The sequence below is a fragment of the Myotis nattereri genome (assembly GCF_964212035.1).
Source record: "Myotis nattereri genome assembly, chromosome: 12".
In the NCBI taxonomy this organism is placed as follows: domain Eukaryota; kingdom Metazoa; phylum Chordata; class Mammalia; order Chiroptera; family Vespertilionidae; genus Myotis; species Myotis nattereri.
Genome location: NC_138087.1, coordinates 41,922,127 through 41,949,666, shown reverse-complemented (window position 1 = coordinate 41,949,666; position 27,540 = coordinate 41,922,127). Strand labels below are relative to the sequence as shown.

General features: G+C 42.2%; 1 protein-coding gene across 1 annotated transcript in view; it reads right to left on the bottom strand.

Annotated features, from left to right (window-relative positions):
- Window positions 1-27,540, bottom strand: part of TMC1 (transmembrane channel like 1) — a 314,024-nt gene that overhangs the window by 134,043 nt on the left and 152,441 nt on the right. Inside the window, exon 9 of the mRNA XM_081103893.1 lies at window positions 13,493-13,707. The gene's annotated coding sequence lies outside the window, so the exon portion shown is untranslated. The remainder of the gene's footprint in view (window positions 1-13,492; window positions 13,708-27,540) is intronic.

Genomic DNA, 27,540 nt, shown 5'->3' with positions numbered 1-27,540 from the left:
TCTATATGTTCTTATTCAACAATTGCAGACATATGACTTAGCACTAACATGACATGTCAGTACTATGCTCTGAGGTTCAGTCTGATGATCATAAACATTATACACGCACACAGATTTTCATTTTAACTTTTCCCAGTGTTTCACATCTAGTAAGAATAGAGCTGAGATTCAAACCCAGATCTTTCTGTCCCACTCCACTACCCAGACTAAAATAGGGCAGTTGTCTTTCATGAATTGGGGAAGTGAAGGCAGAAGTGGTTGTGACTCATTGGGAAAGTCCTGGGATCTGAATCCAGATCATCGTAGCCCAGCTCCACTAGGAACTAGCTTTGTGAATTTAGACATGTCTCTGAATCTCTCTGGATTTCAGATGAGGAAGCTTATAAAGGGATCTAGCCATGATCTAATCCAGGTCTCTCACATTAGAGGGCTGAATTAGACTGTGGCTAGGGCCCCTGACAGGTCTAAATTCTGTAAACTCTCTATAGTAGCAAAACATTCCTTTTATGACAAATGAATGACTTAAGCAATATTCTCCCTGTTCACTGTGGAATTTTTGATTCCATCTAAGTGTCAACCAATAAGGTCAGAAGCCAAAACCGGTTTGGCTCAGTGGATAGAGCGTCGGCCTGCGGACTGAAGGGTCCCAGGTTCGATTACGCTCAAGGGCATGTACCTGGGTTGCGGGCACATCCCCAGTGGGGGATGTGCAGGAGGCAGCTGGTCGATGTTTCTCTCTCATCGATGTTTCTAGCTCTCTATCTCTCTCCCTTCCTCTCTGTAAAAAATCAATAAAAATATATTTTAAAAAAAAGTATTTTAAAAAAATAATAAGGTCAGAAAAGGACTGAGAAATTATTTTATGAATTTAGGAAGTATCTATTCCGAATAATTTAATAAGATGACTATTTGGTCGAAGGAGATGGTTTTTAAAATCTATACACTAACTTGGAATCATTGTGTTAGGGTAGAAAAGACCTGTTAGAAATCACTCAGTACCGTCTCTCATTTGATTGATGCAAGTTAATGATTTCCCCAAGACCACACAGTTTTGCTTGTATTACAGACGGTCTTGTTAGCTGGGTTATTAAGATCTAACATTCCAGAGTGCTCTCAAAATTACCTTCTTCTTTTCACTACCAAAAATACAGAAAAGGAGAGCAGTAGGAGACAGTCAGTGCAGGCTGTGAAATTCAGTTACCTGTGTGCAAATTCTAACAGCACCGCCTACTGTGTGATTTTGAGCTAATTATGTAACCTCTTCAAACCTGAGTTTTTTCCATCTGCAAAATGAGGGTGACAATAATTGCACATGCCTCCAGTTTCTCACCAGAATTAAAATAGTAAACCATGTAAACTGCTTAGTATATTACCGGGCACAAAGGAAATAATATTAGCTAAGCTTTAAGATTACATTGTCTATTTGCTATGTTGGCTACATTTGGTTCAATTGCACTTCTTTTCACTAGTATTCAGGATCAGAATTACTCTAAAATGATCTGTCACGCATTGCCAATCTATAAGTGAGAGTGTGATGAAAGTGCCACTTGAAAAAATAAACTCTACTATTAATTTTAAGAAGATGAGCCCAGGTATAGAGCTATTTTCCACTGCAGTGCATTAAAGTCAATAATTCCCTAGAGCCCTGCAAAAATAACTGTAAAATCACATATAAGTGACATTTCATCCACTGTTCTCCAAATTTTTGTCCTCCATTAAGCAGTCCATTTGAGTTTTGGCAGTGTATGGACATTGTTTTAACATCACTATATTTAACTGACAGTGATTAAATCCATTTAACACACTGCATACAAGTTTCAAAAGGCCTGTGTAACTACTTATCTTATCTTTTTGGACCTTTAAAGTTAATAGCATTGGTTACGATAGAGAAGTGATTTCCAAAAGTTAAGCATCTCTTCAAGGCCGCTGCCAGGCTGTTCAATTGATCGAAATATGATGTCATCCAGACACAGACTTCCATGTGTCCTTGCTCTTCAAACTCGCCCACTAACATGTGCAGGGGTGGGGCTGGCGGGGGCTGGGAGGAGGTGGGGCTGGGGGGCTGGAGAATGAATACCTGAGCCTGAGAAACGTTAGAATACTGAAAAGGCGGGGAGATGAGGCATAGCCCTCTGTGATTAAGCAAAAACTTCAGTCAAAAGAAATATCGGTTTAATTCAGGGAATATAAATGTTGCAGTTCTCCTCTGGTTCAAGGATAATACTCACAGTACAATAACCTATGTTGAAGCTATCCATTTCTCTGTTTCCCCGTCTGAAGTTTTAAGCCAGTCTTAAACACAGAGTCCCTGAAGATTAAAATCAAAAGCACTAGCTCAGGGGCACATTGCCCAACATTCTTTTCTAACCATTCATTTTCCATCATCCTCCCTCTGGCCATTAATAAAGTGTCATAGTCTCTCCCAACTCCTGAGACCATCATTAACGCAATTGATTACACCAGGCCGCACCACCCTCCCCCCAACACATGCACAAATAAAACACTCCCCTTTCAGTATTCTAATGTGTTTCAGGTTCAGCTATTCATCCTCCAGCCCCGCAACATCCACCAGCCACCCTTATACCATATTCATATTTATTCCACTGGACCACATGTAATTCTTTAACTAGACAGTTTCTTTTTCTACGTTTAATATATTTTTTTTTTATTTCAGAGAGGAAGGGAGAGGGAAAGAGCGATAGAAACATCAATGATGAGAGAGAATCATGGACCAGCTGCTTCCTGTATGCCCCCTACTGAGGATTGAGCCTGCAACCCAGGGCATGTGCCCTGACTGGGAATCGAACCGTGACCTCCTGATTCATAGGTTGATGCTCAACCATCTAGCCATGCAGGCTGGGCATAGGTGGTCTATCTTAACGAGCAAGCTCAGAAAATCCAGGAAGTCACAGCTTCAATGTGCCAGACAGACAAAACTTTGCTAAAAGAGGCATGGACACTCTCTTTATCCATCCAAAAGATACTGAGGGAACAAAAAGAGTAAATTAAGGTAGATTAATATGACTAATGATTTAAAGGATGAAAAAGTTGTTGAGGAAACCATCACAGTTCATAATAAATGCATCCTATCCCACTTTTCTAAGGAGTACTGTAAAATGATGTTAAAATTAGAGCTAGAAAAAACTCAACTCTAGCAGTCCTAATAGCTGTAAAATTAACCTTCTTATTTTCTTCACTAAAGTCACAGTGACATGATGAACAAACTGACAATCTCCTTAATCTCTTCAAGAACAGAATTCCTTGACCTCGGCACTATTGATATTTTAGGCAGGATAATTCTTGTGGGGGAAGGGGGGGAGGGTGGCTACCATGTGCATCACAGAATGTTTAGTGGTATCCCTGGCTTCTACCCACTAGATGCCAACCCCTCCTCCAGCTGTGATAAACAACAACAAAAAATCTACAGATGTTACCAAACATCCAGCAGGGGACAAAATGTTCCCACATTGAGAACCACTCTCACAGATAAAAGAGAAGAGTGCTTGTCCTAGATCAGGGGCTAGTAAACCACAACCCATGGGCCTGTCTTCGTAAAAAAAGTTTTACTGGACCACAGCCACACTCATTCATTTACTTGTCTGTGGCTGCCTTCTCACTCAAACAGCAGAGTCGAATAGTGATGACAGAGATTATATGACCCGTAAAACCAAAAATATTTACTATCTGGCTCTTTAGGAAACTAGTGTGCCAACCCCTGTCCTAGTCTTTTAGTTTCAAACATGCTTTTAGTGATGGCAAGTTTTTATAATGAAATCTTACATAAAACTTGTGTCAGACAGGGTTCAGATGGAACATTCAACTTGAGTAACTTAAGGAAGTGGAGCATATGCAGAATAGTTTTGGTAGGCATTTGTAAAGGTGTGGCAGAGCATAGAGAAATCAAAGGGCCAAGAAAGGTGAGCATTATTACCATCTATAGGTCTGAAGGGGAGAGGACCAAGATGACCCTGTAGGAAGGGAAGCAGAGGAACAAAGGGCTCCCTCACAGTATCCCTCCATCCATCCCCACGCTAGAGTTCCCCAATGGCCAAGTTCAACTAAAGCCAGAGGGCCCGGCCGGTGTTGCTCACTGGTTGAGCATCGACCTATGAATCAGGAGGTCACTGCTTGATTCCTGGTCAGGACACATGCCCAGGTTATGGACTCGATCCCCAGTGTGGAGTGTGCAGGAGGCAGCCAATCAATGATTCTCTTTCATCATTAATGTTCTATCTCTCTCTCCCTCTCACTTTCTCTCTGAAATCAGTAAAAATATATTTTTAAAATGAAAATATATATATTTTTAAAAAGCCAGAGGGCAAGATAACCTGCTGCCCTTATAGGTCATCCTCCCAAGTCACAGAGCAGAGTGTAAAAAGGTAGAGGGTGGACCTGGGGAGCAAACAGGACTTCCCCAGCCTAGAGCACTAACATCTGAAACTGATCAAAGGCAAGCTCCTGTGATGTTCAGTGGGAGAAGGTTTTGAGATCAGCACAGATTGGCCTTGATCTCAGATCCGCTGATGCACACTGAAACAGGGATCATTTTTTAAATCTTGTCCTACATCTGCTTCTGGCCTTCTGCCCTCATTTGTCTCTCTTCTAAAACAAAATCCCATAGGCAGATAGGTGAATGCTACATTTTCTGACAAACCACAACCCTTAACCTATTTCCACTATTCAAACATTCAGGTACCAGCCATGCTTCTCAAACCTCCCTGCCCTCTACTTCTCTGCTCACATCCTCAAGCCACTAAACCATGGTGGAAGAATGTAAAGTCCCCTGATTGCTGAATCCATCACAATGTCATAATATCAGACAGCAGGGGCCTACCTGCTTGCTCAGCTTCCATGAGTTTCAGCTCTTAACTAAAAAGTGCCCAGAATATTTTGATCACCAAATCTGATAGAGTATTCCCACAACCTCATCAACTTTATCTTCTCTGCAGCAACTTTATCTTCTTTATCTTTTGATTTACTGCTTCCTCTGGCTTCCACAGCATCACATACTCTAGGATTGTACATTTCAACTGAGGCATATTGGGCATCAATGTTTCCTCCTTTGTAATGAGATTATAACTACAGGAAACTTCATCACCAAGTGATGTTGGCCCTTTATTATATGCTGAGACGATAACAGCTTTCAACCTCAGCAGGGCATAGCCGTAATCAGAGAAAAGGCTTTATGCTTCACTTCAGAATGCAGACATTTTTGTGACCTAACATGTCCATGAAAGATGGTGTGTGTGTGTGTGTGTGTGTGTGTGTGTGTGTGAGAGAGAGAGAGAGAGAGAGAGAGAGAGAGAGAGAGAGAGAGAGAGAGAATTTGCTGGGCTTTATATATAGATGGTTATGGTTAAAAAGAGAGGAACAGGCAAAGAGCCAGTAAAATAAGCAATAAAAAATCCCTGGTGTGTGGTCAGGCATGAAGTTGTAGCTTCAGCCTTCAGTGACTCCAGCAATGAGTTAATAAGCCAGTGTCATTTTAGATGTTCAGAGGCCAAAGCACTTATACAAAGTAATGAACATGGCAAATTCCCCTGAGTCTGGATCATACACTTATTCCCCAAGATGCCTAGCAGAGCCATCTGTACTATTGAAAAAATAATCTCCACAAAGTTCTCAAGACCACATCCATGCACAGCACTGTAAATGCCACTGAATAAAATGAAAATAAAATGATCTATAGTGGGTGGCAATTTATTCTTTCTCCCATCACTTCCCAAAACTAAAAGCCAGAACTAAAGAGTAGATGCTCTTTATTTTTGTTATGACTCAGCAGATTGGGCAATTTCTTTATGGTGAGAAATGTTCATTGGGGATGAAGTAAAGTTCTATCTCAAAATATTAGTGTTTTCACAAAGGTTTATGTCTATATCCTACAAGGCAATATTAGTCCTGGAACACACCAACAAAATGTTCCTAGGGTTTCAAAGTTTCTGGATTGGTGGCATGTTTGGGACATAGGAACTCCCTGAAACGAGAATCACAGCAATTCACTAGCATGTATGATTCTGAATTCAATCTTAAACCATTACCTATTGGCTGAATGACCCTGGAGTGTGTTACTTTACTTTCTCAGATCTCGCTTTCATTTGAAATAATGTCATAGAGAAGGCAAAATAATTTTCCCTCTACCCTTCTGAGTTTTAGAGGGGACTCTTGTAATAAAAAACAGGTTAATAAGAGAAAAATAAACAGAAAATGGGTGGCTCTCTGGGAGGCATAGAACTCCCACTTAAATACCATCTTTAACCAAAGACAAAGGAAAGAAAAATGGGAGGCGGCCGGTTATGGGGAGGTTGCCAGGAAAAGTTTGATAAAACAAGGGTAAGGTTGTTTTGCAGATTGGAGCCTGGGGCCTGCTCCAGTGAAAGGAGCTTCTCTTTGGATACTGGGAGGAAGACACCCTTACACACGGGAGAGTGCCTTAGTAAATGTAAAGTTTCCTGCTCTGTTTTCAGACCTTGTCTTATGCCTGCTGTTGCTCAAAATAATCCCCATGCCTTAAGAGGCATATTTGGGGTGACAAGGTCTGCCACCCTTCTATGTGATACTAAAAATGCCTGCATCATAGGGTTACCATAAGAATTAAATAAGCTAATACAAGTAAGATATTCCGGACACAGTTGGAACACAGAAAGTGCCCAATAAAAGTTAGCCATTGTTATTTCAGAGCAGAGGTTCTCCATGTGTGGTCCCTGGACCAGCAGGCACAGCATCACCTGTCACCAATTCTCAGGCCTCATCCCAAACCAACTAAATCAGAAACTCTGGGGGCAGGACCCCGTCTTCTGTGTAAACAAGCCCTGCAGGTATTGTGATACACGCTGAAATTTGAGAACCATGCATATAGAATAGGCTGAAAAAATAAAATGGAGTCACAGTAGTCAAGCTGCTAAATTACTAAAATCAAGTCGGTTGAAGTATGAGAACAAGAGTCTATTCTTGTTTTAAATATCCTAGGAACTCAAACTTTTGAACTTTCCAGCCTTGCATTAATGCCCAGATATACAACACACCTCCAGATAACCCTCCAATTACTTTCTGAAGGACTACGGAATGTCCACTTTACCAGATGACCTGACATCCATTATCCAGACCACTTAGAGCAAACATGTCAAACTCGCGGCCCACAGGCCACATGCCTCGTTTATTTGGCCCATGTGAGCCTTTGAGTTTGATATGCTTGATGCAGTGGTCAGCTAACTGCGGTTGGGCAAACTGCGGCTCGCAAGCCACATGGGCCCACACATGGTATTTTGTGGAAGAGCCACACTCAAGGGGCCAAAGAGCCCCATGTGGCTCGCGAGCCGCAGTTTGCCAACCACGGATCTAGAAAATTGCCATCTTGGACCAATCCAGAAGCTAAGAATGCAGGACTGATTCCTGTCAAGAAGGTACTTTTTACTATAAGAACTCTTAGCTTTTCTTTCTCCTTCAGAACACTCTGGGTATTGCCTAGTTGTGCTTACGCTTTGCAAACCCTAAGATCCTTGAATAAGTCTTTATTTATTTCTAGTCAAAGCTTGCAGACTCTTTTTAATTTTGTTCATAAGAGTAAAACAGAAAACAAGTTCAAATTGGCTGCATTACTGAAGATTTCTGTTTTTTTGTGACTATTTACATGCATGCGAATGCTTGGTTTTATTTTTTTCTAAATAACTAGAGAAAGAATCCCAGTGATGGCTTGAGAACTGTGGGATTTCTGTAGGGTAACTCTTACCATTGTACTTTTGACTTGCAGGATAGAATACTTCCTACCACATGATCATCTTCCAAAAGATCTATTATCAAATTCTGTTCATGTATTTTATAAAGCCAGAGATATAAAGAGAAACTTATTTAAAAGAGAGCCTACAGTGGTAATTGTGAGACTATACATTTGAACAAAGGCTATTATTCCTTAGTCTTAAGCATTTTCATAAACAATTTTGTACAATTATAAGGTTGGAACATAGGCATATGCTGAATCAGTGACAAAGCTAGTGCAGGCCTGTAATACAGGGTTTCTGTACCTGTGCATTCGGTTACTTGAGTATAGTCAAAAAGGTGTGTACACAGTTAAAGGTAAAATTGCCATTTAGAACAAAGTAAACTAAAGTATATATTTTTATCACTTCATCTTCCACACTGCTGCCATAGAGATTTGTCTACAGTACACATTTAATCATGTCACCAGGCAGCTTAAAAGACTTAAATACCTCCCTTAAGCCTGGCACACGAGAGCCTTTGTAATCTGGCACCTGCCAACCTGGTCATGGACCCTGATCCTATCATTACACTTCCTCCTTGGAGCCTTCTGACAGCCCACTCCCCATCACTGGGGAGTTGGTCCCTCCTAACCCAAAGCTTCGGGAACACTGGATACTGACTTCTAGTACTAATTTTTACATTGCATAGAAGTACTGGAATGTCTGTCTCTCAACAAGAGTTTTACTTAACTTTTACTGACAGCAGGAAACTCATTTCATTTTTGGGTACCTGGTAGCTTGGCATAAAGCTCAGCACAAAAGAGATGCTTAGTAAGTAAAGGCTTTTCATGGGTCTAAAATGTGAGATCTATGCATGAACCAGGAAAACGCAGTGATCATCTGGGGCTTCTTCCAATCACAAAAAGACCAAATCTTTAAATTCAAGAAAAAGCTCCACCATTTCCAAGGTTCCAGTGGCCTTCTCATTCTAGCAGACACATTCTCCAAGGCAGAGCATCCTATCTGTTGCCACCATCTTCTGACGGCCACTGAAATGCTCATTTCATTTAAGATATCCCGACCCCCCAAAATTACCACATCAGTTGATATTGGATCGAAACCATTTTTAAAAATATTTTTATTGATTTCAGAGAGAAAGGGAGAGGGAAAAAGAGATAGAAACATCAAAGATGAAAGAGAATCATTGATCAGCTGCTTCCTTCACACTCCCCACTGAGGATCCAGCCCATAATCCAGGCATGTGCCCTGACCAGGAATCGAACTGTGACCTCCTGGTTCATAGGTCAGTGCTCAAACACTGAGCCATGCTGGCCAGGCAATTGAAACCCCCAGGTCCTAAGTCATGAGTTTCAAAACTTAAGTCAAAGCTGCAAAATTAGCTGGCTGTAATAGTTTAGAAGCAACTGACCCCACATGTGTTGGCCTTATGAGTAATCCTCCTGATTCCAGAATCTTGGTAGGTACTTGGGCATTAACAACCAACCACAGCCCTGCTACCATTTCACTGCTTCTCAGACCGGCATTTGAGAATACTTCCCCTTCTCAACTTGGCTCTGCTCTGTGCCCCTGGTATTTTATTCTTCCTAAATCATTGAGCCTGAAGCATTTAGCCCAGGGTAGCTGAGACATCCGACCAGATATATAAGCCTATTTCTTCCCTGGAGCACTCAGTGCTTAAAAATTACAACAGCTTGAATTAGGTGCAAATTGTCTGAGAATATCCTATTTGTATGGTTGCTCATGATCATGTCCCTATCTACTGCCATGTCCATCAAGTCAAAAGATATATTACAGTTTTTAAGTGAATTGGAACAATGAATGGGATCTGAATGGAATGAAAATAACTCATCATGGTCTGCCTTGAGAAACCTATTGATGGTGTCCTGTTGATTCTGAGATAGCTGAGGTTCCTTCTTCCCCTGAAATTTCTGTGATGCTCTTTTGCAATGACCAATGGAAGCCGTACTTTTCTCATCTTTGCTGGACTTATGTAATAATTAACTTACGTCATATAAATAAAGATGCTGGCACACACCACACACATTGTAAATAATCAATAAATGGCAATTATTGCAATTGGATTTGGGGGCTGTATTAGTTTCCTAGGGCTGTTATAATAAGTATCAAAAACTGGCCTAAGACAATAGAAGTTTAATGTCTCACAGTGCTGGAGGCTAAAAGTCCAAAATCAAGGTGTTGGCTGGACCATACTTTTTCTGATAGCTGTAGGGGAGATTCCTTCCTTCCAGCTTCTGGTGCTTGCCAGCAACCCTTGCTTTCTTGGCTTGTAGATGCATTTTTCTGGTCATATGGCCACCTTCTCCCTGTGTGTCTCCATATCATCTTTCCTCTGTGTGTATCTGCCTCTGTGCCCAAATGCCCCCTTTTCATAAAGGTGCCAGTCATAGGATTAGGGCCTCATGATCTCATGTTAACTCCATTGCCTCTATAAAGATCGTATTTCCAAATAAGGTCACATTCTGAAGTACTAGGGGTTAAGATTTCAACATATATTTTGGAGGAGAGGGAGACAATTGAACCTGTAACAGAAGTAAAGGGTAGCAGAAAATTTCACCCCAAAATACGCTACTTTAGTAAGTTGGTTCTTTGGTGATGTAGGTACTTTAGAAACGGCAAATGCAAGGAGATGTTCTCTGAACTCCCTTTATCTGCCCAAAGACAGATCCTCCAAAAAGAACTCAAGACTGACTCTTATCCCTGGATAGAAGACTGGTAGTAGATACTACACCCAGACAAACTTTGTCACAAACTACCAAACCTCTAATTTAAAGGCCCATTTTTCTACGGACCCATTCATCTTTCCTAACAATCATGTACTCTCCCCTAAAAGGTCTACATCCTCCCTCCCTTTCCCTATTAAGATACTATTTAAGATTGAACTCTAATCTACTGAACTTAATTATTTTTCCCTGGGTACCTGTAATGCATGCTAACAAATTTTTGTTTGTTTTTCTCCGGTTAATCTATCTCTTATTGTGAGGGTCTCAGCTAGAACTCAGAGGGGTGGAGGGGAATTTATTTTTCCTTCCCTACAGAGTCATATATAAAGTGGCATTTTGTTTTTTTAATAACTGGCACAATCTGTTTTGTTGACCGCCCTTATCGTGCTGGGGAGCAGGATTTCTAATTATATTTCAGTCTAGTGTGAAAATTTTTCACTGCCCTTTGGTTATTAAAGCAATCAGACAAGTTACCACCTCCGGCTCTGGCTGTCCCAGGAGTGCACCTGCTTGGGGGTGGGGGCATGAGCAGGGGCATGCTGATAAACCAGCTCTCCAAGGGAGAGAAAATTAAAATGCTCCAATTTGTAGCATTTCTTGATTTCTACTGTATATTGAGTGACATATTGAATTTTCCCACCATGGCTAACTCAAGCTACCAATGAACAACTGGCAAAATTCCTGAAATGTAAACCTGGTCTCGTGAGCACATAGGAACTGTTTCTGGAATGTCACTGAAGGCTTGACCTACTTTCTAATGACTGTCTTCTCCCTTTCTCTTCTCCAATTTTCCAATGTGTGCCTACCCCCAAAACTTCAGGCACAGGATGAGGGAGGGAGCAACGTTGACTGTTTTGAGAAACTACAAGTTGTTGATGGCAATTCTGATATCTCCTTCTGATAGTTGTTGCTGCTTCTCCACCCAACACAGCAGGCCACTGGTCTCCTAGACAGGCATGAGTTCATTCATTGGAGGGTTCTGAGGAGGCCTTTCTCTGCACAGCCTCTGGTTTGAAAAATTCAGCTTCCACTTGGCCCCCATGCTCATCTCACCAGCCCTTTCCTTTGGCAAATTCAACCAACAGACTTTTTTGAAATTGGGATTTCATGCCCTTTTTGGAGATATCTGCAAGAGGGCCTTTGCCCCATCCATCTCTTCTGGCAGCCACCCAATGGAGGGAAATCTAAATATCCCTGCAAATAAAATGGTGGGAAATTCAGATGTCCCTGCTATTCCCTCTCCTCCTTACGCCATGTCTCTCCTGCAACTTTCTCCTTTGCCCAATCAGTATCAGACACTCTGCTGGTCCAATAGGAAGCAATTTTAAGACAAGAGATCATTGTCAGCACCTCACCAAGTGGAGAGGGGGAAACAGATGGCTCTGACATCCCCAAATGTACAGGAAGAGGAAAGAAACAAATCCAAGGTTCTTCTCGCCTGGGGAGCAGAGTCAGAAGGAATAGTTTCCACGATATGAATCCTGCTTTCTCCCAGAAGACATCCTCTTCCTCTCTCCTGATCCCCTTTCAGTGTGGCTCACACTTAAAAACTGTGAAACAGTTTGGTCCTTCTAACAGTGGGAAGGCAAGGATTAGAAATTTTATGGCCCAAAACCAGGCTGCTGGCCTTGGAGAATTTAGTAATTTTATTAACAAGGCTCTATGTCCACTGTATTTGCTACACTTGTCAACCTCTGGGGGTGGAAAAAGATACTAGTAATAACAGGCAACATTTTGAAATGGCACAATCGCCACCTTATAATGCTCTGTTGCATTATTTTTCTAAGATTGGAGGGAAAAATAACCTTTTTTTTTTTTCTTCATCAAAACTGACCATAATCAAATCTGCCTTCCAAGGTGGAAGAACAGGAAGAGGAAATAATTCATGTTACTGGGGAAATCATCGCTCTGCTGCCCTCTTTCAATTGCAGAGACTGGTGGGCGACGACGAGGACAGACCTAAAGGGAATGGTTTAGCGGAGCAAGAGTACATTCGTTTGTCTTGGGAGCTGTAGGAAGATCCCCAGAGCAGAGAGTGAGGATAGGGTCTGTTTCCGTTTCTGCGGGGGAAGCTACTGAAGTAAAGAAGAGAGCAAAAAACGATAACAGAAAAGCAACACTATGGTGGCTGATTTTCTTTCCATTTACGATGTTTGCTCTGCTACGATCTCCACCTGTATTCTCAAATATGCAGTGAAGACTGCTTCACAGAAATGCCCCCAGGAGGTGGGGTGTTTTTGTTTTTTTCATACAATTCAAAGAAAAGGGAATGAGCATGGTATTTGGTTCAGCATGGGGTAGAGAGAAGGGAACTTTCATGGGGATGAGAGGCTAGGACTATGGAATGAGTTCTCCTAGGAAGTAGGAGCCAGCCCTGAACTGACATTAATCCCCAGAAATATGCAGAAATCTTGGAGAAGACAGAGAACAGAGGGTCTGCATTGACATCTGGGTTTTATTATTAAAAATAAAATACTGTTGCTGTTCTTGGTATTCTCTATTAAGGGAGCCAAAGAGAACACACACGACACAGGTCCCAATAGCATTAAAGCCCCATGTCCCCTATATCTGAGCCAGGGACTCGTGACAGGTATCATTACCAGCTCTCTATCTGCCCCTAGCAAACACTTCCTTTTATTCAAACTCAAGGTCACATGGTGAAAAGCTTGGACAATGAGGCCATTTCCTGGGGCTGACATATGAGTAGCCAGGCTCACCCCATGCCAGTTGCTACAAGTGGCTACTAAGGTTCTTCAATCTTAATCGAATAGAGGGGGAGCAGCAGGTGCCCTCAAGAAGGCCCTTCCTAGTCCAGAAACTGAAATCGGTCACAGAGCACGGTGGCTCCACAGAGTTGAGAATATCTGAGCTAATGTGCACTATTGTGGGGCACGCGGACCCCGTGTCCTGCTGACCCACTGGGCAAGAAAACTTGTCCTGCCCCCTGGGACCAGCACTGTGTGGCCTGCTTCTCTGTGTAGGAAGCAAACTCAGTGGAAAGAACGTTGGTCCATTACAGACGTAAAATGTACTTACTTCTCTAAAGAGGCAGCATGAGAACGTCTTTTCTTATTAGGAGTTCCACATCTCATCATCTGAGAAGTCTCCCACGTGGCGATTTCGCGATAGTTGCCACAGCTCTGCTGTAACATTAGCAGCGAAGCCCTCAGCAGGCTGTATTTCAATTGGTGAAATTCAAATCCGCAGACATTGACAAGGTTCCTGGTGGCCAATGGGCCTTCCTCGCTGTCCTAAAATGAAGTAGAAACGTGAGATTTTCACGGTGCTTATGGAGGAGCCCCTGACAATCAAGGCTCGCACACATTTTTTTTTCCAGAGACTCTAGCGGGTTTTTTTCTTTGTTCTTTTTTTCTACTTTTTAAACTTTCAGTTTTTTAGTAACTATGCATTTTCTTCTAGGTGGGATGAAAGTCTTTAACCTTTGAATTCCACAAAGGATGGCTGCGGACATACAACTCTAATTACCTTAAGCTGCCTACAGCTTAAATACATAGCACAGCAGTCTCCAGAGGAGACTGTGTATAGAGTTTCTTCCCAGCCCCGCTCCGGTGTAGATTTACACTATGTGCCTTTGACTGCCTTTCTGCTTGGAAAAGTCCCTGCTGCTGGTGAGCAGGTGTGATCCTGGGCACTTCTATAAAGAAGTCCTTTATTACTGGGGTCAGTCATTGTGTGAACTTGAATCAATAACAAGGTTTTTGTATATCTCAGTTTTCTCTTTCACAGAATTAGGTTGTTGCATGATCTGTTGTCTAGCTAGTGCCATCATGAATCACCATGGCATACAAACAAGAATAATTTAGGGCACCACACCTCTGACACGAATCCTCAGTATAATTGGCATACTATGAGGGCAAAATAATTAGAAAATGGAAAACGGGAGGGAAGGGGAGGGAATAAGGAAGAGGCAAAGGAAGGAAAGGTAATAGGATGAATTAGGCATTAGAAACCCTGAATTTCGGAGGGTATGCTAATAGGCTGAGGATACTTGAACAGCCTTCATACTTGGCAGCTGGTTTGTCTTGCCCATCTTTGTTACCCAAGATCTTGCATATAAAGGTACTCGATAGAGGCTCTGATGAGTACTTGGAGAGTAAATGTTTAAAGCTAATGTGGTAACCATTACATGCAAGGTTGTAAGGAAATAAAGAGATTAGGGGGTGAGTACTTGAATTCAAGAATTGGTATCTATGTCATTCAAGTGGAGCAGCCAGATCTGATGTGCCTCCAGAAGTGATGCAAGGTGAAGTACACATCATATTCTTGCAAAACTTGAACTGAGCCAAGACTTTAAAGCTGACTTCCAGTTGAAAAAGAAAATGGCAGCTGGAGGAACAAGTTAAACACCACCTCAAGAAAACAGGCAAATCCAGAATGCGGGACATTTTACGGGTCAACTTACTAGTATCTTCAACAAGTCAATGACATGGAGAGAGAGAGAGAGAGAGAGAGAGAGAGAGAGAGAGAGAGAGAGAGAGAGAGAGAGAGGGGGAGAGAGGGAGAGAGAACTACTCATAACCTTGATTGGATTCCAATTTGAACAAATAAAATATACAAAGACAATTGGGGAAGTTGGAATGTGTACTGTGTGTTAAATGACTCCAAGGACTTGTTGTTTAGTCATGAATAATAGTGCTGTTATGGGTATGTAACAAAATCTCTATGTTTTTAGACATGCATATTGGAATATAATAATGTGATATTTGGGATTTGCTTAAAATACTTCACACACACATAAAGGAAAAGGAAATGATGAATCTTGTGTGGCAAAATCTTTAAATCACTGGTTTTGGGTGATATGTGTAAGGATAATATATGTATGAGGGCACTCTCTATAGATTGTTTGAAACATTGATATATAATTAATTCTTTTCTAAAGTAAACACTGTGGAGGGCATTTTATCAAGGAAGGGACAAAGGAAACTTTTAAGAGCTAGAAATTCCATCTGATCTGGGTGGTAGTTGTGGTAGTTACATAGATGTGCACATATGCAAAACTCATCAAACTATCCACAAAAAAATGCATGCTCTTGATTGCATTTTTAGGAAGCAATATTAAATTAAGTAAACATCTTCATGGGTAATTAAATGCAATACATATCTGCTTCCCTGCTCCCATCAGCCACCTTCATGTAAGAGATTCCTGAGAATGCCTGTATCCACTCTTTAACTGGTCTTCTATGTGCCAAAAAGCAATGACATTCAGTCACTGGGAACACTATCTCCGTGTTCTAGAGGCTGGAAAAGCTACCACCCAGTTCCTGGGGTGATAGGGTTTGAAAAAGAGACAATTATCAGCATTGGCCCCTAGTGATCAGCATCATAGAGCCCGGGGAAGAAGAAGTGGAGTAAGAACTGCTGTCCTATCCAGCCAGTGTTGTTCAGTGGTTGAGCATCAACCTATGAACCAGGAGGTCACGGTTCAATTCCCGGTCAGGGCACATGTCCGTGTTGCAGGCTCGATCCCCAATAGGGGTGTGTGCAGGAGGCAGCTGAATGATTCTCTCTCATCATTGATGTTTCTATCTCTCTCTCTTTCCCTCTCCCTTCCTCTCTGAAATCAATAAAAATGTATTTTTAAAAAAAGAGCCCTAACCGGTTTGGCTCAGTGCATAGAGCGTCAGTCTGCAGACTGAAAGGTCCCAGGTTCAATTCCAGTCAAGGGCATGTACCTTGGTTGCGGGCACATCCCCAGTGGGGGGCATGCAGGAGGCAGCTGATCAATGTTTCTCTCTCATCGATGTTTCTAACTCTCTATCCCTCTCCCTTCCTCTCTGTAGCAAATCAATATTTTTTTAAAAAGAAAAGAAAAAAAAACTACTGTCCTCAGGCAAAGGAATAGAAGGAGAACAGCTTGGGAAAGGGCCAGAAGGGAGGACATTCGTAAGCAGACGGTGACTCCATGGAGGTGGACCCCCAGGTCTGTGGCTCAAAAAAAGTGTGTAGACACAGACAATCCCACCCACACCAGAAGATCCTGGGAATAGTCTTGGAAGAACAGCTGTGGATACTGCTCTTAACTATAGGAATAGAAAGGAAGAGAAGGGTAAGCCAGCGAGCAGCTATCCAAGGTTCTTTCCATGGAGACCATAGAATGAAGAGTGGTAGACAGATGGAGTACTCAGACCTTAGTGTAATGTGTAATGACTAGCCCTGATCCCTTCCATGTGTACAGTAGAGAATAGTACCGGGGAGGGAAGATGATGCCTCAAAAGAAGGAAGAGAACTGAAGGGGCAGGCAACCCTGATGATCTCTGAATAGCCTTTGGAGTTATTCTTCCCTTGTCTTTCACACCTGAGCACTGCGCAGCAGAACAGCATTATGGCCCGGTCCTGTGGGATCTAAGAAGTTCAACAGCCTCCCGTTTAGTTCAAGCTGCCAGTGCCTTTGCTCGCGTGGCTGACCGGGCTCACATCACACTAACCCCCTAACGAACATTGATCCGCCACACCCCTGGTGCTCTCTGCAGTACAGATACGTTGAGAATTTCCCAAATATTTTTGCTTAACAATTCCTTCTACAATTGGTTTCTCTCTGCTTGCATTTTGCGATAAGCAGTCAGGAGGAACCAACACTTTGCTGAGAAATCTCCTCAGTTAAATACCCAATTTCATCCCTTGCAACTTCTACCTTCCACAAAACACTAGAATGTGAACACGATTTAGTCCAATTCCTTGCCACGGTGTAACAGACTGCCTTTTCCCTGCTGTCCAATAACATGCTCCTCATTTCTGTCTGAGACTTCATTAGAATGGCCTTTACCATCCCTATTTCTACCAACATTCTGTTCATGATTATTTCATCAAAAAAGATGAAAGCTTTCTCTACTGTTCTCCTCTTTTCTTCCTGAGTTTTCACCAGAATTACCTTTAACAGTCCCTTCCTAGTAATCTTGGCTTTTCTAGCATGCACCTCAAAACTTTCTGCCCATTATCCAGCTCCAAAGCTACTCCCACATTTTTAGGTATTTGTTTCAGCAGCCCCCCCCCCACCCCTCTCCCCCCCCACACACACACACACAAACACACACTTCATGGTCCTACTTAGGCTGCCAGAACAAAATACCATAGGCTGAGTGGCTTGAAAATGAGTTCTGGAGGCTGGAAAATCCAAGATCAAGGTACTGACAGATTCAGTGTCTTGTGAGAACCGCCTTTGAGGTCTGCAGATGGCCAGCTTCTCTCTGTGTCCTCACACAGCAGAGAGAGGAAGCGCTGGTGTCTCCCCCTCTTCTTATATAAGGGCACTAATCCTATCACGGGCTCTACCTTCATGGCCTCATCTAACCTTAGTTACCTCCCAAAGGCCCCATTTCCTAATACCCTCACATTTGGGTTTAGGGCTTCAACATATGAAGTGTGTCAGGGGGCGCGGGGGGGGGGGAGTGGGGGAGGGGAACACAAACATTCAGTCCATAACATTGCTACAGCATAGCCCAGTTTATTCTCATGGAAACAAACCCTACCATAAGAGAAAACAACCTTAGGATGAAGCCAAACACTGTGGGTGGCAAAGGGCAAAAAAACACGGTTCTTGACATCATTGAACCACTGGATCAACCCTCATCTGAAGGCCACTCTAATGGTAGACTTTCCAATTATATTAGAAATAAATTCCCTTATTATTTAAGCCTATTTGAATCAAAACACTTAGCTGGCACAGGGATGCTGGTCGGTATTATGTGACCCCCTACAATGGTCACATCTGAATAGAGTAACAGAGAGCACCTGACCTTTGAGCAAATAATATACAGGCTGGGCAGTGGTCTATGAGGTAGCCAGACACAAAAGCTGTGTCCAACAGGGATATCATATCCAGGGATGTAACTGACCAGAATCACCCCTTTTAGTTTCAAGTTCTTCATTAAGTCTAGTGGTAGCCACAAAAATGGTTTAACTAGAAGCAGAGGAGAACTGCACTTATGGAAGGATGTGTGTGTGTGTGTGTGTGTGTGTGTCTGTGTGTGTGTGTGTAAAGTATGTTTGTTACCATTTTAAAATTTCCCTGGTTAGTTAGAAAAATATGATAGTATATGAAATAGATATGATAGCACATGAAATCAATTACATACATTGTGGGACATACAGTCAGAGTGTTTGTTTTCTATCACAGAATTTAAAAGTCACATTTCTTAAAAGTCCATTATGAGAGAAATTAGAAACAAAGAAAAATTATGAGCACGCTCTCATACCCCCACTCCATCAGACTGTGCAGACCCTGCTGTCACCAACTTAGTATCCTCAGTGAGCTAGATCCTCACTCCCCAGTCACTGCCAAAATGCAAATCAACAGAAGCCCAGCTCTATGCCTGTTCCTGTTTTTCTGTGATGCTGGCTCTGGGTAGAGATCTCTCACTTCCTTATTTCCACATGTCCTTCCAATAAACCCCTCTTTATTACAGTACCTCTCTTCTTTAAAAACACAACACTATTTTCAATAAATATCCAATTTTTCCAACTATCTCTCTCAAAATAGAGTCTATCTTCCCTTTGACACATTTTACTCACATTTTTAGTATATATATTCTTTTCTTTTCTTCTTTTTTTTTTTTTTTTTTTTTTAAGAGAGAGAGAGAAAGTCTTCTCCCAGAGCATTTGTTTAAACAACTCTGTGCCTGGTCTGAAATCATAGCTGTTGCATCACTTGTTCCCACCAGATGGCGTTGTTGCTGGTTCACACACCCTGCGTCCTACAAAACTTAACCTCATTACCGAATAAACACCAATAACTGCTTCACAGAGATAACTGCTTCTCCCCCTTCTTAAGAAATTACCTCTGTCTTAACAACCACCATCTCTGTAACTAATCTGGACACTCAAAAACTCTCTCAGAGGATTTGGTATTGAGCTAAGGCCCTCCCTCAGATGCAATGGTGTTCTCTGAGAATCTAGTAGAGGAGATGGCCATTTGGCAAATGATCACACAAATAAACACAATCGCTGACTCTGATTCGTTGTTCAGAAGGAAACAAAGGTACCTGTTTGCTAACGCTACATATGACTAAGCCTGGAGAGTGGAACCAAAGGTGCAAAAGGAGTTAAATTATGGAAGGGGAAGTGAAGCATTCTCCCTAACAGAACAGAAAGAAAGAAGGCACCGAGGCTGGAAGGAGTATGGCACTTAGGAAAGGTCAAGAAAAAGAGAACCCAGAGCTTTAAAACTGAAGATAAGAGCAAAAGGAAAAAGAATTGATTGATCCCACTGAGAAGTTGCTGGCTTTAGCCCTGGCCAGCTTGACTCAGTGAGCATCAGCCTGCGGATTGAAGGGTCCCAGGTTCGATTCCGGCCAAGGGCACATGCCTGGGTTGCAGGCTCGATCCCCAGTAGGGGGTGTGCAGGAAGCAGCCAATCTATGATTCTCTCTCATCATTGATGTTTCTATCTCTCTCTCCTTCTCCCTTCCTCTCTGAAATCAATAAAGAAATATATTTAAACAAAAAAGTTGCTGGCTTCAGTGACCAACAGAATGGCCCCCAATTTATCTCTCTAATCATCTTCACTTCCAAAGTCATATATATATCCCCTACTTGATCAATCCACTTAGTTGTTCCAAAGGCACCCTCCAATACTTTGCAGCACTGAATTCATGATCTTCTCTGGTCTGATTGTTACCAATGGATGGCACAAACCATATATTCAGTTGCAAAATTCAGAAAATGGAAGAGTCTTTGAATCTTCCTTCACCGGTAGCTGCATAGACAATCTACCACCAAACCCTGTTGACTTCGTCTACCAAATCTGAAAGCTTCCTCCAGATCAGTGATTCTCCCAGTGCTGTCTACAAACTAGCATCATTAGCATCACTAGGGAACTTGTGAAAAACACAGATTGTCAGACCCTGCTCCAGATCTACTGAATCACGGAGCGTTTTAACAAGCCCTCCCGGGGATTAGAAATCCACCACAGTTTGAGAACCATGCCCACAGCGCCTCTGCTGTTGCCATGAAACTACTCCATCATTTCTTTTCTGGGCTGCTATAATGACTTCACAACTGTTCTTCCCCACATCCACTAAAGCCTCCTTCTAGGGTGAATCTCAACCCTGGCAGAAATTATAATCTACTGGGACCCACTCTAAACCAGCTAAATCCGAATCTCTGGGGATGTGGCCCAGGTTTTGGTATTGTTTAAGGAGCTGCACTTTAAAGGCCAAGACAGAGAACTTAACATTAATCCATTCTAATGTGTACACAGATTGATTTTAATGCAAATCTGGTCTTTAAATTCCCCTAAGTAAAACTAGCCAGAATCAAACCCACATTCCTAACATCTATAAGGCAGACAAGTGATCTGGTCCCTCAAGCTTCTACCACATTGGTCTTCAATCTTTGCAGGCTCCTTCCTTCCTCTTCTTTCAGAGTTTTGCTCATGTTGCTCAACCCTTGGCCTAAGTTGCTCTGCCTAACCCCTTGTGCCTACCAATCCTCATTCGCTCTTTCTGTAGATCTCAATTCCATCTTCCCTTCCCCAGGGAAATCTTTCCCAACCTTCTTTGTCATGGCAGGGGTAGTCTGGGGAGGATCCAGATATCCTAGTTTGCCCAGGAAGTCCTGATTTATGGACTTACGGTGTATGGATTTCTTAGTTGTAGTTTTATATTTACTTGTCATTATTTAATGCTTGTCCACCTTTCCCACTGGATTACAAACTGTAGGAATTTGACACACAGGTCACATTAACAGATTGTGTTCAACTTTCTGAGGTGGGCACTCATTAGCACACATTAGGGGGAAACTGAGTCTAGAGAATTTAAGCATCTTGCCCAGATCACACAGCTAGTAAATAGTGTGGCTGGGATTCATACCTCAGTCAGGAATTTTCCAACCAAATAGCATAGCCACCAAACTGTGCTAGAGGGGAGATGGCTACAGCCCGACCGGGTGCCTGAGCTTCCACAGTAGACCCACATGAAGTTTCGCTTGGTTCTTATTAAAACTGATCTCAGCTTGAAGGCTACTCAGCTACTTCCTTTCCATTGAAATTGCAATCTGCTCCAAGGAAATGAAGCTTATGGCTCTCAGGGCATAAAGGGCAAATGTGTGGGGGAAGCCAGAGATCAATGGCCAAGTATACTTGTTACAGAATTTTTCATGAGCTGAATTCAAATGCTATCAGTGGAGCAACTCTCCCTTGAATTTGAAAGAGTGAGAACAAAGGGTGAGGGGAAAGGCAGATGCTGGTGCATAATCAGGAGCCAGATGGAATGGTCCAGGCCTGGAGATGTGGAGTAGATGTAGGCAAGGACTGAGGCAGGTCACAGAGAAGCCCATGCAGCTAAGGGGGTGCTTCTCCTTCAGCACAAAACACGGGGGGAATCGCCCCATTCCCTGTGGCTCATCAGTGGATTCCTCCCACTTGTACTCGCTGCTCTTCCAATTCTTGCATGAGACCAAGTTAAAACTCCAGTAGGTCATTTTGCCTCTTTGATTCTCAGTTTCTTCATATGGAAAATGAGGAAGTTCAACTTAGATGACCTTGAAAGATGCTCTCAGCTCTGAAATGATATGGGTCTGATAGACATGGCAGTTAGACAGGCATGAGCAGAGCACGACCGATAGGCCAGGTATATTATGTCACCAGGGTGGAAAGTCCCAAGTGCCTAGCAACAAAAATACTAGAAAAAAACAACTATTACAGGCTAGGACCTCGCTCCCAGGGTGACCTTTCCTCCCTAGCATGGCACTAGTCATGCAGTTTAGACCACCTTTATACCGTCTTCAAAGAGAACAAGGGGACCAAAGAATAGCCTCCCAGGACTCCCACATAAGTAAGCCCTTTCATGACCACTCACTTAATCATGAAGCCCTCAGAACAATGAGGAGGTTCTCGCCTGCATCAAATAATCTTAAGACCAAAGCTTTGGGTCTATTGACCACAAAGACAGAGTTCTGCTCAAACCAGAGATAGCATCAGGCCTCAGTTGTGTTTTAGCTCAAAATCCAGAAAAGCAGCAAAACCAGATGAAGCGATGCCATGACTGACATCAAGGACCGGATGCTATGATTAATGACCCCCCTACCCCAGTACCAACCAATCAGTAGAGACCACGACCCTGAAAAGACACACCTGGAAGACTGATGAATATTCTATTGAGATCTTCTCCTGAGAGCCCTCCCCTTAAATCACCCCCTTTAGAGAACATATAAAAACCCTTAAGATAAAAAACCCAGTGTGTTCTCTCTCTCTCTCTCTCTCTCTCTCTCTCTCTCTCTCTCTCTCTCTCTCTCTCACACACACACACACACACACACACTCTAGAGCACACCCCACCTTTTTTCCTCTTCTTTCCTGAGGGACATTATCTTTGCTTGCTTTCTCCTAAGCCCTAAAGGGCCCTTCTTTTGCCTCTGTAACTTGTTTTCTGAGTCCACACAGCCCAGCTGGCTCACTTCTTTCAGCTCTGTGACTTTCTAAATAAACTTCTTGTGCCTAAGTTCTTGGATCTGAATTCTTCTTAGCTGAACTCTAGAACTGAGGTTGCTGAACCAAGGTTCTATCTCCACCATTAACAGTTCTATGACCCATGGCCAATGTTGTTAGGATTGACTCCAAAAAGACAGGAACACAGATGGATACTGGAAATAATACCCTTCTCAAAATCAGAAAAAGGATGGCCCATTTATGTTATTCCTCAACGCCTACTGCATCTCATCCCTGAAGAAAGCGCCTCAGGTCAAGTCCAGCCTGCTTTGAAGTCTAAATCAAACCATGAAGTTCAAAGCAAAATGAATATAGAACAGAGTGAATGCCACTAATCTATAAAAATCCCCAAACCGGAAAACTAAACTATTGTAGAAAGACTCATTTAACAGAAAAAAAAATGGTAGTTTTTAAAAATAATTTCATTTGTTTGCATTAGAATGAATTATGTATAATTTTAGACAATTAAATCAGAATAAACCCAGATTGTAGTTCACATTCATGAAAAACAGTGTATTTAGTCTATATTTCACGGTTGGATCAAAACATTTGTATAAGTTTTATGTCAGCACTAGGAGGGAGCAGCTATGAGGCAGGACCAGCTAGAAAAAAACTGAGATGAATTCTTCTCTGATGTGCCTTGGTTCCTGCTGTTCACTTGTCTAGAATGCTCCTGCCCTGAGCTTCACCTAAACAAATCTTGCCATCTCTTCTACCCTGTCACCAACCTGGGAAGCATTTTTTAAAACATCACCCCCAGATTCTTTGACCGTCCTCCTTTTGAAACAGCTTATGTTCCCTCCCCTTAAATTTGCGCTCTACACTTCTTGATGAATAGAATATGATAGAAGTGATGCTCTGCCAGCTTCCAGATTCAGGCTTTAAGAAACTGGCAGCGTTCACTTTCTGCCTTGGAACCCAGCCACCATGCTGTGAGGAGGCCAAAGAGCCACATGTAGAGGCCATGTGTAGGTGGTCCAGCTGACGGCCACAGCTGAGGCCTCAGTCTACAGTCAGCATCAGCTGCCAGACATGTGAGTGAGCAAGCTCTCAGATGACTCTGGCCCCCAGTTTTCCAGCTGCCCCAGCTGACGCCACATGGTGTACAAATGAGCTCTATCCATTTCAGCTCCATGAGCAAATTAAATGATTGTTGCTATCCTTAGCCTCCTAAGTTTGGGATGCAAAGCCACTGAGATTTTTTAAAGTAATTTGTTACTCACATATGACCAGGTTTCTTAATGGCAGCACTACTGACATCTGGGTCTAGATAATTCTTTGTTGGGGCATATTGTCCTGTGCATTGTAGGATGTTCAGAGAGCATCCCTGGCCTCCATCCACTAGATGCCAGTAGCATCTCTACCCCAAACTGAGTTAACCAAAAATGTCTCCGTTAGAAGAGGTCCCAGTTGAGAACCACCGACCTAGACAACTGATGTCGCCATCATCTTTCAGATTACATTGTTTCCTCTTCACACTTGGAAAGGCCTTCATAGACACTTTTCTATGACACTCATGTTATATACAATATTGAATTAGTTAGTTCCTTGGACTCTGGCCCCCCAGACTGTGAGGGCAGGTGGACAAAATAGGACAGGTGCAATACAACCTAGAGCTGGAGTTTTCATTTAGTGATGCGCCAAGTGGTGTGGCTACAACTCACAATCTCTCCCATCAAGGTGACCTAAGGCAGGGCCACCACAAATGCTTGTGCAGTGCCCAGATTGCACAACGGTACCCAAACCCAGGGGTAAGTGGTGACTGAGATCCATCCCACTCTGCTTACTATGGTCCCTCCATATGGGGGGAAAGGGGGTGACCTCAGTCATCTGTCTGAAGAAGAGCCTTTTAAAAAACTTCACACTGAGGCCAGCAGCTTCTCTGACCCAGGTTGCAGATACATCCACATAGAACAGGACTAGAAAATCAAAGCCGTCTTGCCTGATGTTCAGACAAGAATTCCCTTTGTGCCCTGGCTGGTTTTGCTCAGTGGATAGGGCATCAGCCTGCAGACTGAAGGGTCCCAGGTTCGATTCTGGTCAAAGGCATGTACCTTGGTTGCGGGCACATCCCCGGTAGGGGGCGTGCAGGAGGCAGCTGATCGATGTTTCTCTCTCATAGATGTTTCTAACTCTCTATCCCTCTCCCTTCCTCTCTGTAAAAAAAAATCAATAAAATATATTTTTTTTAAAAAAAGAATTCCCTTTGTCCTGAATCTTGTAAAGAGATGGAAAGCTAGTTCAAGCCACTGGACAACAATATAAAAGAAACTGAAGGTAAGACTGTCTAGTTTGAAAGAAACGCAGTGAAAAGTTAAGTCTCCTTCCTACTCCTGATCATTAATATTCCCTCCCAAGGCCTTCCAGAGGAACACTGGGCATATATATACACACACACTATATACACTATATATGTATAGTATATATACACTATATATACACTATATATATACTATACATATAAATATATACTATACATATTACATATATACACTATAAATACTATTATATATTCACTGTATACAGAGTAAGAGATACAGTAATATGTAGTATGTATACATAGGACTCCCTCTCTTTTTTTAAATATATTTTTATTAATTTCAGAGAGAAAGGGAGGGGGAGAGAAAGACAGAAACATCAATGACGAGAGAGAATCATTGGTAGGCTGCCTCCTGCATGCCCCCTATTGGGGATTGAGCCTGCAACCCAGGCATGTGTCCTTGACCAGAATCAAACCTGGGACCCTTCAGTCTGGAGGCCGATGCTCTATCCACTGAGCCAAACCAACCAGGGCTAGGACTCCCTCTCTTTTTAAAACACAAATGTAATGTAAGCCTACTTTATACATTGTTCTGCATCTTCTTTTTAAACTTAAACATAAATCTTAGGCATTGTGCCTTATTACATGCCTCATTATTTTAAAAGCATATTTAATTTTATGGGTAGACATAATATATCTCTTTCATGTTGATGGGCATCTAAGTTGTCACCAATCTTTTGCTATTAATAAAGCTATTATCATTCCTTAAATAAATAACTTGGGATATTAAAAAAAAAAAAGACTGTCTAGTTTGTATCCAGCAAACTTTACCATTATTCCCTAAAACTGGTTATTTATCTGAATCATACTGGCCTTTCCATTAAGTGACCCCAAATGCCAAAGCCCTAATGTGTGGGCCTGTGAGGCTCTCTAATCTATGCAAAGTCAGTACCAATTAGAACCATTTATTAAAGTTTCCATATAAAGTGCCAGCTAAACGGTATATATTAATGCATGTCGAAATTAGCCCCTGTGTAAATTGTTTCCAAAAGCACACAACCAGTATGAATCTCTTCAATTGCTGTTTATGAAATTTCCTCCTGGTTCTGCCCAAGCAGCAATTCTTGATGTTATAAATTAGTGACCAAAGTTACACAGTTCAAGCTGCTGACATGGTCAGTGGAAATCCAACGTCAATATGGGCAAGCCCCAGCGTGCATGGTGATTCCTCCGACCGGTACACCTATGCCCATCCCTGCATGGCATACATCATGATGCTAATGGCTAAGTGTATCAAACTGTGTTTTTGTCAAATCAGCACCATGATCTACACTGACAGTACATGATTCTAACTCAATACCTTCTCCACTGACATCTTTCCCAAAAAGTTGCCATGTGCCATGTTTACTTCATCCTTTTTCATTTCAGTTGATCCCAATCCAGAGAAAGTCTTACCTTGAAGACTTCCATATGCTCTTAATCCTCATGCCCGCCCTCTACTTTAGGAAGATACAGTTAATCTCTGTCATCACTTTTTGCTTACTTTTTTTCTTGTATTGTCTTCCCCTTTCCTCTTTTGCTTCCTCTCTTCATTATGACTGGCAACTCAGAAATAGCCCCAATCATGATTGATAGGCATTAGAGAAGTCCCCGTGATAATCCTCTATCAAGAAAAAGGAAAAAACTACAATTTTTAAAGTGAAATGCATGTAATAAGGACAAGTGTAGCAACATTCCCAGAAGCGCCCTTTAAAAAATTCTACCCCCTCACACACCTGTCTTCCTCAAGAAGCCATATTAATGATAATCTACTAGTTAATAATAATGCTCAGCAGCAACATTGACAGTGTTTTGTCATTTCTCCCTGCAATTTAATGACATTATGCTTTCTTCATGCAGCCTCCTTGGCTCAGAATGACCTGCCCTTAATTTTTTGCCTTTGACAAACCTCTTCATCTTTGAAAGCTTTGAAGAATGAATTGTTTCTTCTCCTGTATCCCTCCATCAAATTGCTTTTGATGCTATTTAACACCTATTTCACTTTGCCTCAAATTATTTGTATTTGTCTCTCCTCCTTAGCCTCCAAGGCCCTTGAGAGACTGAGCCCTGTTAACACTTGTAAACCTCTTTGCTGGGAGCACATCTGTCTGCCACACGGTAAATGAACATGAAGCGTATACTGAAATGAAACTGGCTTCCATGGGTTGGGCTAGGAACCTAAAGGCCACTCACAAAGTTATCTCCCTGCAAAAATGCATTGGTTTTCAAACAATTGACTAATTGGTTTATTTATAATCCTACTTTATTCCATAATAATTTCAGGAGGCCTGTAGATGTTTACCTATTTTTTATAGGAGCATATTTTGTAAACTGAAGATCAAT